At 41.3% G+C, this 18,784-nt stretch overlaps 1 protein-coding gene across 8 annotated transcripts in view; it reads left to right on the top strand.

Moving 5' to 3' along the window:
- Window positions 1-18,784, top strand: part of ELAVL4 (ELAV like RNA binding protein 4) — a 170,292-nt gene that overhangs the window by 34,867 nt on the left and 116,641 nt on the right. The gene's annotated exons all lie outside the window — the stretch shown is intronic.

The following is an 18,784-nucleotide window of genomic DNA, read 5'->3' as shown; positions in this document are numbered from 1 at the left end:
CAGAATCATCCAGGTTGAACTGTAACTTGAATCCAGATGTGTCTGGCTGCAAAACTACCAGCTGCCTTTCTCTCGATGAGCATATCTCTAACTGCTTCCATGAAGGTAGGCACTAACACTCATCAGCCTTCTCTTTGTCTAGAGTTTTGTTATTGTTAAACATTAAAAAAAAAAACTTAGGAGAAAATTCAATGTTTAAGAAAATTAGAAAATCCAGGACAGTGTTGTGGCATAGCAGGGTAAGCTGCCCCCTGCAATGCTGGCATCCCATATGGGCACCGGTACAAGTCCCAACTGCTTTGCTTCCAATCTAGCTCCCTGCTAATGTGCCTGGGAAAGCAGCACAAGATGGCCCAAGTCCCTGGTCTTCTGCACCCACATGGGAGACCCTGATGAAGCTCCTGGCTCCTGCTCCTGGCTCCTGGCTTCGGCCCAGGTCCAGGCCTGGTCATTGTGGAGTGAGCCAGTGGATAGAGGATATCTCTTTCTTTATATCTGCCTTTCAGACCTGTGAGAGCATTTCAGGCATGGAAAGTCAAGACTCTGTGACAAAAAAATATCCTACACAGAGTATCTCTGTGAGACCTCAGTGGAAACAAAGGGTCATCAAAGAAGGATATACTTTTCTCTGAAGGGAGGAGAGAACATCCACTTTGCTTATGGCCATGTCCAAATACTGATGGAGTCTATAGTCACAAAAGGCTTCCATAGCCTTGGCAGCCCCTGGCCTCAGATGATCATTGACGTCATAAATAATAGTGTTAAATGTTAAAGGAACAACAGAAGTCACTGTGCACTTGCTCCCCATGTAGGACCTCTGTCCCTAATGAATTGTAATATGAGAATCGACTGCAAATTTTGTTCCCAAACCGTACTCTGTATGTTGTGTGTGTGCTTGGGTGCAAATTATTGAAGTCTATGCTTAGCATGGAGATGGTGCTCTATATATAAAGTCATACTAAAAATGAACCACAATGCAGAAGGAGATGGGAGAGGGAGAGGGATGGGAGCTGGGGAGGGAGGGGTATGGGGGAGAGAACCCCTGTATTCCTAAAGTTGTATCTATGAAAAAATGCATTCATTAAATAAAAAATAAAAATAAAAAAATAAAATCTATTGCTCCAAAATAAATAAATAAATAGATCTGCCTTTCAAATAAAATAAAAAAATCTTTAGAAGAAAAAAAAAAGCAGATCAAGAATTTCTCCAGGGCACTGCTAAAATCTGAAAATGAGTCATATTGAAGTGGAACGAAGATTGTTTTCTGTGATTTTTAGAGGCTTCTGAAGGTTGTTTTAGGACCAAACTGGGCAGCCATCTATCTTAATTTTGTATTTTGTAGAGACCCTGTGGCTTTATTGACACTCCTAAAAGGTCAGTAACACCTTGTTTGATATTTCAAGTTAATTGTGAGTCTCTGCATATTTGCATAGCTGAACCTTTATTGTTAAAGGTCCCTTATAAATGTTGCATTGCCTCAACATTGCCTAGAATGTCTTGTATGCCAATGGAAATACATTTGTTGCAGTAGAAAGGCATTTGATTTAACACAATGTAGTTCATTTTCCTTTAGCTATCAGAACATTTTAAAAAATAAAATTTGTGTTTTTCTAATTGTGAAAGAAACACATGTTTAGTGTTAAAAATTAGGAAAATATATGGGTGGACATACATATATATATACACATATATGTATGTATGTGTATATATATATATATATATATACACAACAGCGCCAGCCCCGATATAAAACACTTTGTCTGTATGATCATTTAGTAGAAATTTGAACTGGAGCAAAGTGTAGGAACATTTTTAAGGCTCTTGATTCATACTACTGTAAAAATCTCATCCCAACATCCTAAAGTGTATCCAACTGTGAGCACTATGTGAGAGTGCCAAACTCCCTGCACTCTTGCCAGAATGATCAGTTTTTAAAGTCTTAGTTAGCTAATTTGATAGGTGACTCAAACAATGCCTGCACATTGTAGACTCTCAGTACATTTGGTTTGCTAAAGGAATGATATACATTTGGCCAGAGTTCTAAGAACACCTGAATCCTTTGCTGGATTTCTTTTCCTATGAGGTCACCCAGAGAATTGAAACATAGAAAACAGTGTCAAGCAGAGGTACACAAATTTGCTTCATCTTCAGCATTCATAATCTGGGCTTGACCTTATGAAGAATTCTTTTTGCTGGGCCTAAAGGGGACCAGAACCTAAAAGTAGGGTTGCTTCTTGCCGTATTTCCCCTACTTCTGTGTTCAAATATGAGAAAAGATCTGTTCAAAGCAAAAGTAGGATACTTGCCTTGCTGTTGCTTGTGTAGACCTGTCCAAGTGACTTTTCAGTTTCATCTCCTGTTTTGTCTGACTCTATTCATATTGATGTCTTTTATAGTACATTTATGTGCAAGCTTTAAATAGTAAAAGCAGTAATCCTATTTTACAGCTTTGGTAAATATTTTTTCAACTGTGTTCTTTATAATTCTTACTGTTTTAGATTTACTAAGTTTTGAATTTATATGTAGCCAATTCTGTTAATATTTTTCCTTGTTTATTGCTTTTAACCAAGTCCGAAGTTGGATAAATGATTACCTATATTTCTTCCTAGGCATTTCATGTTTTGATAAGTATGTCTTGTTTAGAAGGTGCTTTCTAATTGCTCAGGTTGTAAATATCTGGTTCTGCAGCATCTTCTCCAAAATTGGTATGAACATTTTTTCCAGTTTGGCTTTGAAAACAATAGATTTCAAAATGAGGTATAAGTAGATAAGCTTTAAAGGTATTTCTTTGTTCCTTGGACTCATTCAGCTTTTTGTTGTTGTTGTTGTTGTTTGTTTGCTAATGTTCTCCCTGCTCTCTCCTGGAACAGTACACAGAGGAACCCTTTAGCATACTAATATAATAAGGATGCTTTTTATGGCTTAAGAGATCTTGGGAATCCTTGGGAAATTGTTCAGTGGCTCTCTGCAATGGAATTAATGTGTTTTAAGCCAGAAGCATGCATTCTATATAAGAGATATATTTTCTGAGCTCTACTTACTGTGAGCTCTCCAACCCCTGCCTCCTGCCGTCCTGGGAGTGAAACACTCCCTAGATAATTGGATTGTAGCCATTGTTCCTTTGTTGTTTGCCTTTCAGAGAGGGGAGGTTGTGTATTATTTTCTGGAAGGGATGGGGGCTTCTGTAGTGTGAGTGTATTGTCTCGGGGCTCTGCAGATCCAAGGCCAGGCCTCTCATTCTGGACCCTTTAAATCACTCCTTGACCTTTGCTGTTTTGTAGATAACAGGGAGATTCCCATTATTCCCATCTATTTATCCAAATGAAGAATTCTAGTACTAAGTAAGAGAGTGGGCTTAGAGGATCAGTTATTTTTGGTGCTTAAAACTAAAAAGCATGAGCCCACAATTAAAGGATATTTACTTTACATTCCTTATTTTCCTTATGAAATCTCCTTTGGATCAGGAGATTCTTTCCCTGATTACTATGCTGATTTGGATTCCTAAAATAGCTAACCAGAAATAGAATTATGAAATATGTTTTATTTTAGATAAATGTGTTCTCTCATTTAAGCAAGTTTGATAATATGAGGAAACAGAGGCACAGAGAGCAAGCGCTAGGGACTTAGCTAAGGTGACACAACTAGTCAGTGACAGAACAGAGGTGCTTGTTGTTCAGGCCTTCCACTCCAGTGCTACTTTCCACTCTCTCTTTTCTCACTACCTCCTGAAAAATGTATTTCAACTATCAACAACAGACTATATCTCCTATGTTTTTATGTTTATTTATTTTCATCTGCTTGAAAGGCAGAGTGTCAGAGAAAGAGAGAGAGAAAAATTGACCTGGATCACTCCTCAAATACCACAGTAGCCAGGACTGGGCCAGGCTGAAGCCAAGAATCCTACCTGGATCACCCATATGGGTGACAGGGGCCCAAGCCATGGAGCCATCATCTTCTGCCTCCCAGGATGCATGAGCAGGAAACTGGGTCAGAAGCAAAGTAACTGAGACTCAAATCAGCACTCCTATATGGGATGCAGGTGTCCAAAACAGTGGTTTAACCCACTGCCCACAACACCCACTGCTAGATTGTGGAATTTTTTTTAATCTTGGCAAAAAAAAAAAAAATAACCCATTGAAGGTCGATGTATTTTGATTTTTGTGAATTTCACCTTAGTGATAGGATTTAAAATGTAATCACTTTAAGTAGACACTGAATGTCTACACAAAAAATTGCTGTGTACTGAATTATCCCCTCAAAATTCATGTTAAAGCTATAACTCTTCACATATCTATATTTGAAGATGGGGTATCAGGAGATACTTTGTGTTAAATGAGGTCATAGGATGGGAATTGTAATCTGATAAGATTGGTGACCTTATAAGAAGAGGAAGAGATGGGCCCAGCGTTGTGGTGCAGCAGATTAAGCTGCTGCCTGGCCAGCATCCCATGTGGGCTCCAGGTCATGTCTCTACTATACCACTTCCTATCCAGCTCCCTGCAAATGGCCTGGGAAAAGCAGTAGAAGATGACCCAAGTGTTTGGGCCCCAGCCTTCCACATGGAACACCCACATGAAGTTTCTGGCTTTGGCATGGCCCAGCCCTGGCCATTGTGGCCATCTTGGAAGTGAACCAGCAGATAGAAGATCTTTCTCTCTCTTTATAACTCTAGCTTTCAAATAAATAAATCCAAAGAGAGAGAGAGAGAGAGAGAGAGAGAGATCTTGTTTTCTGTTTAACATCTGAGGACATAATGAGAAAGCAGCCATCTGCAAGCCAACAAGAGAACTCCCATCTGATCCCAAGCATGCTGGCACCCTGACTCAGACTTCCAGTATCCAAAACTGTGAGAAAATGAGTTTCTCTTGCTTCAACTACCCTTTCTATGATATTTTGTTATGTCAACCTGAGGTGACTAATATGTTTTACTATCTTATTAAATTCTGGTTCCTAGGCCCAGTAGACATGTAAATTACAAGATCATTGAGGATGATCTGTGTTTTAGAAAAAATCATTCTAGTAGTTCCTTTGATGCTGTATATACCTTTTATGCATTTGTGCATTTGAAAATTTATTTATTTATTTGAAAGAGTTACAGAGAGAGAGATCTTGCATCCTCTGGTTCATCTCCCAGATGGCTTCAACAGGCAGAGCTGGGCCAGGCTGAAGCCAAGAGCCAGGAGTTTCATCGGGGTCTCCAATGTGGATGACAGGAGCCTAAATACTTTTGTCATCTTCTACTGTTTTTCCCTGGCCATTAGAAGGGAGCTGGATCAGAAGCAGCCAGGACACGATCTGGTGCTCATATGGGATGCTGGCATCACAGGCAGCAGCTTTACCTGCTATGTCACAATGCATGCCCCTCTTTTGTGCATTTAAGTTGTGAGTGCTACATAGCACTTGATTTAGTTCTAAGAAACAGCTTATTGTTGACTAGAAACTTTCGGCTCAGAAATGTAACTGGTGGTTGGAAGCTGGCCTGTACTCCGCTAAACTGGGAATGAAAGACACACTACCATTGTGATGTTACCATGGCCAGAGGGTCTTGGCTGGGCTAAGAACTGACTTCTGAGATCCTAAAATTATTTAATTGTAGACAAATGTACATAATCTCTGAACAGTATCACTATGCTTGTTTTTGTCTTCTCTGCCATGCTGTTATTCATAAATATTTTGTAAAATATCTGAATCATAGAATCTTTTTAGGAAGTCCTTCAGCTCATGCCTTTATTCCTGTGGATCAACTCTTCCCCAACTGTGACCTCTAGTCTTACCCACCACAGAGTTGGTGCCCTTGCTCTGATAGATTCAGCTGATGTCAAAATTGGAAGCAAATACTTAATGCAACCTTGAACAAAGTGAAAGATCTAAAAATGTACAGCCTCAAGCCTCATAAAGTTTTTAGAATAAAAATAAATAAATAAAACACCAACTACTGGCCTGAAGGTCTTAGTGGAGTGGTAATACTACTTCCGTAACATTAATTACAAAATGCCCTCCATCCCCAAGGACAGACAGGCTTCTTTGATCACTCACGGCACTAGAAGTCAGGAAATAAGAAAGCACATAGCAAACCAGAACCTCTCACATCCTCCCACAGACCCTGTTCTCCAAATGCTATACAGCAGAATAATCCAGTAGATCTTAGTGAGTAGCAATTGGTGCTTCAGATCCATTCAAATGAATAGATTTGGTTATACTCAGAATTGGCAGTTATTCTATGAAGCATGCTGGATGCAGCTGTAGCCCATTTTATGGCTGATGATACTGACCTAAAGCAAGGCTGTAGGTCTTTATAGCAGAGGAATGGAGTAGCTCTGTGACTACAATCCACACAGAAAATGAACAAACTCTTCAAATATTATCTGTCACACTGTTGGGTGTGGGAATTAAGATGAGAACCAAACGTTGTCCCTGGCCTCACAGAATTCTCAGGGTAGCAGGAAAAAGAGGCCTATAACTGAATATTTGCAGTGTGAACATTTTTGTCATGGTAGAAAGGAAGTAAAGGAGGCTATAGGAGCAGAGAGATGGGCACCTAAAGCAGGTTCTTAAAAACTGTCTAAATTAAATCAAAGAAATAGGCCTTGTTTACTTGGAAGGTTTTTCTTTTAGATTCCAAGATACTCTCCATGGCTTGTCATGTGATTTTTTTAAAAATCCAAAGTTTTGTAAATTTTTAAACATTAGTTTAATTTCAACATTCTCTCAAGTGTTGGCTTTTAAAAAACATCTTTCTCACTCTTTAAAAACCTATAAGAGGGCCGGCACCACGGCTCACTAGGCTAATCCTCCACCTGCGGCGCCGGCACCCCAGGTTCTAGTCCTGGTCGGGGTGCTGGATTCTGTCTCGGTTGCTCCTCTTTCAGTCCAGCTCTCTGCTGTGGCCCAGGAAGGCAGTGGAGGATGGCCCAAGTCCTTGGGCCCTGCACCCACATGGGAGACCAGGAGAAGCACCTGGCTCCTGGCTTCAGATCGGTGGAGCGTGCTGGCCGTATCTGCCATTTGGGGGGTGAACCAACAGAAAAGGAAGACCTTTCTCTCTGTCTCTCTCATTGTCTCACTCTGCCTGTCCAAAAAAAAAACAAAACAAAACAAAAAAAACCTGTAAGAATAGTCTGAAGGGGTGCATTTTCTCAGTGAATGCCATCAGGGGTGCGAAGGATAAGGCCAAGGACAAAGAAAGCATAGCTGGATTCCTAGGCCACCTGCAGAAGTACAGGCAGATAGAAAAACTGAGTGTCCAAGGGATTCAGGTGTTTGTGTTGAGAGTCATGAGAAAGCCTGGCATTTGAGGCCCTGTCGCTCCCCCTCTTCGTGGAGGAATGACACAGGACCCTGCGCTGTTCTTTCGTCTGCTCGGCCCTCCCCAGGTTTGCTGCTGGTTCTTCCCGGGTTGGCTACTATCCCTTCCACCTCCGTGGAAGGGCAGTTCCCCCTGGCCACATTCCCCACTTCCGCAAGGGAGCGGCACACCGCCGGCCGGTTCTTCTCGGGGGCTGCACAGGTTCCCTTAGATGTTCCCCATAGATGTTCCCGGTGCATGCCGTCTCTCTCCTCCTTTATAGTCCTCCTCCGCCAATCCCAACTCGGCTGCCCACACGCCGAGTACGCTGCTCTCCAATCAGGAGCAAGTCCTACAGTTTATTGGTTGAACTGGAGGCAGCTGTGCGGAAGCTGTTTACTTCTCTCCCAGCGCCATATTGTGGGAGAGCAGATGCATAGAATAAGTCTTAATTCCAGTAACTCAGTCCAGTCCGGATTGCTCCCCACAAGGCCCCAACATGTAAGTCACAGGAATTCTTAGGCTGGTGTTTGGACATCATAGAGACAAGAGGAAGTTGTGAGAAGATCTGTCAACAGGAGGCAGTTGGCAGATTATGATGCTGAAATCAGTAGGAAATTCCAGAGGGTAAGCAGGCTCAGTCAGATTATGCACATCGATGTGAGTCTCCTTTCTAACGATGGTGATTTTATCTATTTCATGGGTCGTCATAAGGGATAAATGGAACTCATATATTTAGAGATTGGTTCTTGTGACTTTCTCCACCTCTCCTTCTCCCCCCCCCCCCCCCCATATCCTGCCTTCTCATCTACCTACTCCTTTTTACTTTTCAGGAACCAATAGTACATAAGGAAAGCTATCCTAAAATGTTCTATACAGATGTGTGTCACTAGGGCTTCTAAAGAAGACGGTGATACAGTAGCTTCTGAGACACTTAGCCTAGTATTTTTATTTGAAGAAACACTGAAAGTCTATTAGAATAGGAAAATTGCTATAACATACAATGTTAGGATACGTGTCAGTATCCTAACACAATCAAGATGTAGCATAATAAAAAAGTTGTTTAGGAAACAAGTTTAGAAGTAATGTCCATCCTGTTAGTGGAAATGTAAATTTGTATATGTGTTATGAAGAACAATATAGAGTTTCCCCCCCAAAAAAACTAAAAATAGACCCACCATGTGATCTAGCTGTCCCATATGGTATGTATATCCTAAGGAAATAAAGTCAGCCTATGAAAGAGATATCTGTGTTCCCATGTACATTGCAGCACTACTCACAATAGATCAGATATGGGTTCCACCTGGATGTCCACTGACTGATGAGTGGATTTAAAAAATGTGTTAACATACATAATGGAATATTTTTCAGCCATAAAAAATAATGAAATTCTGGCATTTGCAGCAAAATGGATGGAACTGGAGATCATTATGCTAAGTGAAATAACCCAGACACAGAATGACAAATACCATATGTTCTTTCATATAACTGAAAATTTTAAAAAGCTGATCTGAACTTAGAATAATGATTACTAGAGCCTAGGTAGGGTGAGGGGACAAGGGTAGAAGGAGTGTGCATAAGGGGTACTAAAACACAGATGACATAAGTAGGTTCTAGGGTTCCACAGAACAGTGGGATGACTATAGTTTACAATAATGCATCATGTGCTGTATAACGAACTACAAGGCAGGAACTGATAGACTCCAAACATAAAGAAAACATAAGGAAATAGAAGCACCAACTGCCTGATTTGATCAGTTTACACTGGGTACATGTGTTGAAATATTGCATTGTATTCCATTAAAATGTATAATTATTGCACCGGCACCATGGCTCAATAGGCTAATCCTCCGCCTGTGGTGTCGGCACACCGGGTTCTAGTCCCGGTCGGGGCGCCAGATTCTGTCCCGGTTGCCTCTCCTCCAGTCCAGCTCTCTGCTGTGACCCAGGAGTGCAGTGGAGGATGGCCCAAGTGCTTGGGCCCTGCACCCGCATGGGAGACCAGGAGGAAGCACCTGGCTCCTGGCTTCGGATCAGCACGGTGCGCGGCCGCAGCGGCCATTGGAGGGTGAATCAATGGTAAAGAAAGACCTTTCTGTCTGTCTCTTTCTCACTGTCCACTCTGCCTATCCAAAAAAAATGTGTAAGTATTGCATGTTAATCAAAATTTTAAAAAGTTAAAACAAAAAGGAAGCAATGAACATCACTTCTGCCTACATTCCATTGGCCAGACAACTCAATCATTCAGCCCAATGTAATCTAGCTACATAGCTAGGCTAAAAAGGAAACAGGATTTGGTGAACATTAAAAGTCCCTGCCCCATAGTCAGAGCTAACCCTTATTGAAAATATTGGAAAAGTAGGGAATGAACTGTCTCTCACAGAAGGTATGTAAGCAGAGTTCAATGACCCATTGTTTGAAAGACCTAATAGGGTAGGATTGGGAAAATTTAAGTTTGAAGAATGCAGAGGACTTTGTATCTCTGAGATTCTCTGATTCAGTAAAACAGCAGAGAATTGGAGCCAAATTACCCAGCCAAATTTCCGGCACCTTGAACTGAGTTCTTGAAGTAGAAATAGAACGTTGAATTTCATTTCATAAATTGTTCTTCCAGCTTGACGTATTGGAGATTTTTAGCACGCACGCTCACACCTGGCTGCCAGCCACCTTCTGCCATTGCAGATACGCTTACAGGAAATCGTAAGTGGATCTGCTTTTGATGCTGGCAGCATCTTACTAAAGTGCTTTTGCTGGCATCATGGAACAGGAGCAGAATTCAGCTGGGACCAATAATGAGGCTATTTAGAAAGTTCTTTCCTCCACCCCCTGACAAGGCAAATGTGATGGGGATTTTTCCACTCCCATTTTGTCGATGGTGGCCGAAATTAGTTCAAAGCCATCAAAAATGTTGAGACCTTGAGGTGAAATGCCAGATCCATAAAGAGGCCAAATCCTCATTCTTGCTTCTAGACAGAGAATAAAGAAATTCATCTCCAAGACTCAGAAGTTTGTCACCTGTTGTTCTGGAAAAGATCTGGAAAAAAAAAAATAATACAGATGTGTGTCAGTTTGGAAAGAAAAATAAGCATTGGCCTTCATTAAAAATATTGCTAGATATCATTATAGTGGCTGGTGCCTTTCCTCCTTGAAATCATGTCATATTGAAGCAACATTTTCTTCTCAGCAATTTCACTTTTAGCAACTCATTTAAAAATCCCCGCCATTGTTGTGTGAGGTAGGGATTTTATTTTCTATCCCTGTTTAATAGATAGGACTATTGAAGGTCCAGAGAGATTAACTGCCTTACTTAAGGTCTGTGAGATAGGTTAATATCCAGATCTCTATAATTCCAAACTCTTTTACTCGACCACACGAATTTATGTCAGCTGATGCTTATTTTGGCCAGTTCAGCTCATTGTAACTGACACTGTCCATCTGTTGATCCATTCTTCCATCTGTCTATCCACAAACTCTGTACCAGCCATTGTGCTTCATATACGAAGATGAATATGGGTTTATTGCCTTCAGCAGTTTCACAGCCTTAATAGGGAAGATATACATAGAGCTAAATAAATGATAGTTACAACTAAGCATGTAGACAAGCTACTCTGGTATGTGTATGAGTAAGGGGCACAATTGGACATAGGGTGATGACATAGTCAGTTCCTCCTTAGAAGGTTAGGAAGTGACATTTGAGCTGAATCTTATAAATATATGACTGTTACACACATGAAGCATAAAGGGGCTCTCTAAGCAAGGCAGTAGCTTGTTCAAAGTAATGAAAGATTGAGGGGCCAGTGCTGTGGCACAGAGGGTTAAAGCCCCTGTCCTGCACCACGGTTCACTTGGCTAATCCTCCGCCTGTGGCACCAGCACCCCAGGTTCTAGTTCCAGTTGGGGCACTGGATTCTGTCCCGGTTGCTCCTCTTCCAGTCCAGCTCTCTGCTGTGGTCCAGAAAGGCAGTGGAGGATGGCCCAAGTGCTTGGGCCCTGCACCCGCATGGGAGACCAGGAGGAAGCACCTGGCTCCTGGCTTCGGATTGGCGCGGTGCGCCGGCCACAGCACACCAGCTGTATCTGCCATTTGGGGGGTGAACCAATGGAAGGAAGACCTTTCTCTCTGTCTCTCTCTCTTCTCTCTCTCTCTCACTGTCTAACTCTGCCTGTCAAAAAAAAAAAAAAAAAAAAAAAAAAAGCCCCCAGCCTGAATCGCTGGCATCCCATATGGGCGCCAGTTCTAGTCCCAGTTGTTCTTCTTCCTATCCGGCTCTCTGCTATGAGCTGAGGAAGCAGTGGAAGATGGCCCAAGTCTTTGGGCCCCTGCACTCGCCGTGGGAGACCCAGAGGAAGCTCCTGGCCCCTGACTTCAGATTGGCTCAGATCCAGCCATTGCGGCTATTTGGGGAATGAACCAATGGATGGAAGACATCTCTCTCAGTCTCTACCTCTCTCTGTAACTCTGTCTTTCAAATAAATAAAAGTAAACCTTAAAAACAAACAGATTGAAAGCATATGGACTGTGAAGGCATATACTGAAATGTGTGAATCCCAGGGGGAACACTGGCACCATACCAAGCTCCAAGTGAAGGGTGATGTTCCATAATACTTGAGGGCCCTTGTTCCTGGGCCCACAGTGACAACTCTCAAAACTCTGAGAGTAGTTTGGATTCAACCCACACAATCTAGTCTTTGATTTTGTACACTCTTGTCTTGTTCAGTCTTTGTTCTCATCAATAAGCCTGGGATCCCTAATTGGATTAGAAATACAGATCCTGAACCATGTCACACCCTTGCTGCATCTCCCAGCCTAGGCTAAAAATAGGACAGGTGCCAAGGTACTACTTGGTGTTCTTTTTTAATATTTTTTTTATTTATTTGAAAGAGTTAAGAGAGAGGTAGAGACAGAGAGGTCTCCGTCCACTGGTTCACTCCCAGATGGCTGCAATGGCCGGAGCTACGCCGATCCGAAGCCAGGAGCCAGAAGCTTCTTCAGGTTTCCCATGTGGGTGCAGGGGCCCAAGGACTTGGGCCATCCTCTATTGCTTTCCCAGGCCATAGCAAAGAGCTAGATTTGAAGAGGAACAGCTGGGACTAGAACTGGCACCCATATAGGATGCTGGCACTTCAGGCCAGGGCTTCAACCTGTTGCGCCACAGTGCCAGCACTGTGACTTAAAAATATTCAGAAATCAGCATATTAGTAGGATGTGTCATCACGAGATGAAAAGGGTGTTAGCTTTAGTTTAATTAGGTAAACTAGCCCCATACCAGTCGTGTAGGACACAGATGTTTTGCCCGCAAAGAGCTTACAGTCTTGAATGGAAGGTGAATGAGGAAGGTAGTACTTGGATTTTATGAGAAAGGGAGTAATCTGAGGAACAAATTCTAAGAGAGATCAAATAGGGAATCACTAATTCTATATGACAAAAATTAAGAAGGTTTATTATTTATTCCCACTCCACTGTCAATGCCCAGGGAAGAGGATTTTGTGTGGTTTGTTTGCTATTGAACTCCTTGCTGAGATATACACATATATACATATTTATTTGCTGAAAGAATTTCTTGGAATTAATACTTGAACTTAATTTTGAAGGATGAGTAGGTGTTCACCAAACAAGTATGATCATTGTGTTCCAGCCCTTAAGAAAAGTTTGTGCCAAAAGATACACTTAGGTGTATGTTTTCATTTGCCAAAATGTTGTCTCCCTAAGTATAATAACAGTATTCATGTAAAATGTGAATATCAGTGGAATTTCTGTACCTTTCTCTTTTTAGCTTTAACTGAATTATTCTCATATGTTACCATACCAAGTTTCTTGCAAGGTTACCCATACCAGCACATCTTAACCAGAGGCTGTGTCAACTGTTGTCCTTTAACTACCTGCATTAGCATGGACATTGTTGTATATGTATGATCTGCTGTCATCCCTCTTTTGAAACCTAGAAGTGGATGTCAAGTAAAGTTTGTCATGGGTAACATGACTATGTGACCTGGTTTGCTTTGGACAGCTTTTGCTTATGCTTGTTGTAGCCTTGTAATTATTAATAGAGACTCTTTATACTTTGAAAATTGCCTGAGGAGTGGGTATTGTGGTACAGCCAGTTAAACTCCTTCTTGGGATACCTGCATCCCTCTCAGAGAACCTGATTTGAGTTCTGGCTACTCTACTACCAATCCAACTGCACCTGGGAAGCAGCAGGTGTTCACCCAAGTACTTGGGTCCCTGCCACCTGCATGAGAGACCCAAGTAGAGTTTCAGTTTCCTAGTATTAACCTGACCTAACTTCTGCTGTTACGGGCATTTGGGGAATGAACCAGAGGATGAAAGATCTCTCTCCTTATCTTTGTCTCTCTCTTTCACACTGCCTTCCAAATAAATAAACATCTTTTTTTAATATAAAGCAAATCTATTAATTTTTCAATTGTTTTTAAAAAGCAGCCTTAAATATAAGAACAAAATTTACCAGTTTAGATGTTTTTTAAAGAAAAGGTCTTAAGTAAACTTTATTTTAAAAGATTTATTTATTTAGGCCGGCGCCGCGGCTCACTAGGCTAATCCTCCGCCTAGCGGCACCGGCACACCGGGTTCTAGTCCCGGTTGGGGCGCCGGATTCTGTCCCGGTTGCCCCTCTTCCAGGCCAGCTCTCTGCTGTGGCCAGGGAGTGCAGTGGAGGATGGCCCAGGTGCTTGGGCCCTGCACCCCATGGGAGACCAGGAAAAGCACCTGGCTCCTGGCTCCTGCCATCAGATCAGCATGGTGCGCAGGCCGCAGCGCGCCGGCCACAGCGGCCATTGGAGGGTGAACCAACGGCAAAGGAAGACCTTTCTCTGTGTCTCTCTCTCTCACTGTCCACTCTGCCTGTCAAAAAAAAAGATTTATTTATTTACTTGAAAGAGTTACAGAGAGAGGAAGTGGGAGAGAGAAACAGGGAGAGGTCTTCCATCTGCTGGTTCACTCCTCAAATGCCCTCAACAGCCAGGGTAGGGCCAGGCTGAAGCCAGAAGCCAGGAGCTTCTTCCAGTTCTCCCACGTGGATGCAGGGGCCCAAGCACTCGGGCCACCCTCTACTGCTTTTCCAGCTGCATTAGCAGGGAGCTGGATAGGAAGCAGAGCAGTTGGAATTCAAACCAGTGCCCACATGAGATGTTGGGATAGCACACAGCACCTTTACCCCCTACACCACAATGCCGGCCTATTAATAAATATTTTTAAGAGTTCCTGGGTTTGACAAAGAGAAAGAGGAGATCTCTTCCCTGAAACATCAGTCAAGGAAAGTGATTGTTGTAAAAAGCCTCACTACCAGATATGAAGAACACTAATTATTTTTAAAAGATTTATTTATTTGAAAGCCATAGAGAAAAAGAGATCTTTGATCCGCTGATTCACTTCCTAAATGATTGCAGCAGCCAAGTCTGGGCCAGGCCAAAGCCAGGAACCGAGAGCTCCATGTTGGTCTCCAGCATGAGTGGCAGGGCTTCACATACTTGGACCATCTTCTACTGCCTTCCAGGTACATTAGAAGGAAGCTTGATCCAAAGTGGATCAGCCAGGACTCAAACCAACCCTCCATATGGGATGCCAGCATTTCAAGCTGCAGCTTAAGCTGTTGTGCCATGACGCCAGCTGCACAAGCACAAATCTTACACTTATCAGCAGTGTCTATTCTGGACACTCAAGGGGCCTCTAAGGATGAACAAGACTTGGTGTCTCCTTGGCCCTTACTTCAAAGTGATGACATTACAGATCCTAGCTTTCTCACAGTTGGTTGCAATAATAACACAGTAAGTATTCTATAAATGTTTGTTGAATGATTTAATGAATCAAATAATGTATGTTTGTTATCCTCTGTCTGTCTTTTCTTCATCTGTCAATGCTTTGATGATCATAAGAGTACCTTCCTTGGAGCATTATTGTGATATTAAGTGTGTTAATGCATATAAAGAGCTAAGAGTAGTACCTGACACACTAAGCACTCAATACATAGTAATGTTATGTGAAACCACTCTGTAGATATAACGGAGCTATGTATAGCTTTCAGCAGCTTAAAATTAAAAATAGCAGCTGTTTGTAAGCTTTGTCTAGAGAAGGTCTCATTTATTCACTTATTCACTATTATTCCATTTGGATCTTGGACAGCAATTACCAATTAGTTTATTACTAATTATATATGAGCCTCACCCTCAAGAAGTTCAAACATAGAAGACACAAACTATGAAATTCCATACATTTATACCCTGAAACAATGTCCTATAATTTGTGGGGTTTGTTAGAGATCTACTGGGTGCCCTTCTCATAGATCAGTCATTGAAAATGTAATCAGAAAGAGATAGATATTGTTTGGCATTTATCAAAGAAGCAATGTGGTTAAAAAAAAGGGGGAGGGGGCGGCACTGTGGCTTAGTGGGCTAGCACCCTGGCCTGAAGCGCCAGCATCCCATATGGGTGCCAGTTCAAGACCCGGCTGCTCCACTTCCCATCCAGCTCTCTGCTATGGCCTGTGAAAGCAGCAGAAGATGGCCCAAGTCCTTGAGCCCCTGCACCCACGTGGGAGACCCGGAAGACGTTCCTGGATCCTGGCTTTGAATTGGCGTAGCTCCAGCCATTGCGGCCAACTGGGGAGTAAACCATCAGATGGAAGACCTCTCTCTCTCTCTGCTTCTCCTCTCTCTGTGTAACTCTGACTTTCAAATAAATAAATAAATAAATATTTTTTTTAAAAAAGGAAGAAGAAGAAATGTGGTTAGACTGGAATTTAGAATGAGCACTGTGAATAGTAGATGAGGTCAGTCAAAATGGAGGTAAAGATACATTGACAGTAATCCTATACAAGAGCAAGACTTCAGGGTTATTTTCCAGGCCCCCTGTGAAACCTGTGTTGTCAGCTTCCAGTGTCTTCATTGTTAATTGTTGTACTCCATTTTTAAGTAAAGAACAATTAGGAGGTAGATTAACTTTGAAGCTGGAAGGTAGTAATAATGTGGCAGGAGTAAGTGCTGTCATCCTGTATTCTTGAGAGGCCTCAGCAACTGAGACATTCCATTTGGTTTGGGGTATATTGTTGTCATTTGTTATGTTCCCTGTTGTATTTTGTTAAGAAATATATTAATACATTAGATTATCAGGTCATAGCAAATGCATGATGACTATGAAAACACAATTCTCATCAATTCTCATGTTAATGTGATGTTAATACAAAGAAAACAGATTCAATGTAGTTTGTAGATTCAATTCTAAGAATGTAATGATACTTCCATTTGTATCTTGGACAGCAGTTACCAAATGCTTTGAATTAGTGTACTAGATAAGGAAGCTTTGTTCCAATGGTGATGCTCAAGTGCCTGCCCAGGGTCACAGAGGAAGTTAGTGGTAGCATTAGCACTAGAATCCAAGTCTTTGGCTCATAATTCAGCATTTTGCTATTGTGGTTATTATTTAAACTAATCTAGATTGGTTTCCTCACTGGTTCCTGAGTTTTTCGGAGTGCTCCAGGAATGGTGTAAATGTGAGGTAGACATTTAGTGAGGCCCACTCTTCCTCCAACCACAATTTTCTTTGTTTATGTACTGAGAGTTTCATAATATAATATTTTACATATTTAGAAGAAAATCCCTTGCTGGATACAAAGATGTTTCAGAAAAAAAAATCCGCTGGAGTTTGGAACTGGCTAACTGGACTGTAGTAGTGCAGATCTATTTATTCTACTTTCTTGTGCTTCCTAGAGTTTTTCCAAAGTCCTGGTTAAGTTGCTAAAGCATGAGAATATGGGTGAATAATGACTTTAAAATACTCTAGGGTGCAAAATCTGCAATAATTTTCCTCTTTCCCATACCTTCTATACTATCCAGGCCTATTGGAGTTCTCTGTGATTGAAGACCTCTCCAGGTCTGAAAGGACAAATTCAGTGTCCCTCACCAGATGTTCACTAAATACAGTTGCAGCCAGCGCATTCCCATCTCTGTCAATAAAACAGTATCTTTGTTGAAAGTCCATGACTTCAGCTCAATGGAGTTATCTTGAAGAACAACTTCTACTTTAGGGTTTCTGGTTTTAGTCACTTGAACATTTCTTAAGGGAAAAAGACCTTTCTTTAGCAGAATTTACTTACATCAGAAGAATGATTTTTGTGGAAGGGTGTATTCCAAAAATCAATTTTTATAGTCATCCTTGGAATTCATCTATTTTTCATGTATTTTTAGAGAGGCCATATCTCAGACTATCATATGAATATATTCGTTTTACTTTAGCAAATATTTACCAAGCACCAACTGTAAGAGCACTGTGCTCAACTGGAAAGAAACAAAGACAAGTAAGAAGAGTCCTTGCCCTCAAGTACCTTGGAAACAGATGGAGAAGACAGTGCTGTAAACATCTGTGGTAATACTTTGGCCTGAATTCTATGGCAGAAAGAATGAGCTCCTATGAAAACTCAGATAACAAAGAAATCAATTTTGCTTAGTGAGGTTGAAGTCTTGAAGGACGAGTATGAGTTTCCAGAGAGAAGAAGACATTCTTGGTGAAACTGCAGGACCAAAGGCATAGGGTAGAAGGGCCAAGTATTATAGGAGAATAGCCTGGCATTTCTAGAGCTGTGTATATGGAAAGGAATATTCCAGAAGAGTTACGAAGCTTAAATGAGGAAAGATTCCAAAGAGCCTTGAAAGTCATACAGAATAGTTGAACCTGAAGATCTTGGAGGGGTTTTTAGGTAGGAGAATATAGAACATAGATTGACGCATACAAAATTGAAATTCTTTTAATGCTGTTGACCCCCAAAAACAATTTCATGTATTTCAACGCAATATAAAAAATAGTTGAAATTTTTGAGGCCCTAACAGCATGTCAATATGCCTTAATAGATGCCTTAAAATGGATTATCTTATTAAATACATACATGCATCCTTAGGTATGATTATTGTCCCCATGTTAAATTGACTTCAAAGTTCAATGAGTATATTTGGACTTGATGAAGGTGCTGGTCCCTGACTTAAAATTTTTAAATTTATTAATTTGAGAAACAGAACAGGACAGAGACAGATTTTTATTTTATTTTTATTGTATTTGAGAAATGAGAGAACAAGAGAGAGAGAGAACTTTCATTCCACTGGGTCACTTCCCAAATGCTGCAACATCTGGAGCTGGGCCATGAGGAAGCCAGAAGCCTGGAACCTAACCCAAGGTCTCCTCTATGGATGAAAGAGATCCAAGTACTTGAGCCATCATCTGTTGCCTCCCAGGATATGTTTTACAAGGAATTTTGGAATCAGGAATAAGATATTTAACCAGCAGCTTAACTACTAGGCTAAATGCCCACCCCTGGTCCATGACTTGTAAAAGCTCATGTTTTTAATTACTTTAACCAACATTCTCACTTTTGCATTTTGTTAAAATAACTCTGATTATCAAACTGGATATTAGAGGAACTTGATAACTAATTTGCTCTTCATTTGAGGCAAATTTTTTAAAGCTTGAGATCCATAAGTACCTTGCCATATTTTTTT

Source organism: Oryctolagus cuniculus, chromosome 7, assembly GCF_964237555.1.
Source record: "Oryctolagus cuniculus chromosome 7, mOryCun1.1, whole genome shotgun sequence".
Taxonomy (NCBI): domain Eukaryota; kingdom Metazoa; phylum Chordata; class Mammalia; order Lagomorpha; family Leporidae; genus Oryctolagus; species Oryctolagus cuniculus.
Note: the sequence above shows the minus strand (reverse complement) of the source record. Positions and strands in the feature narration are given on the sequence as shown.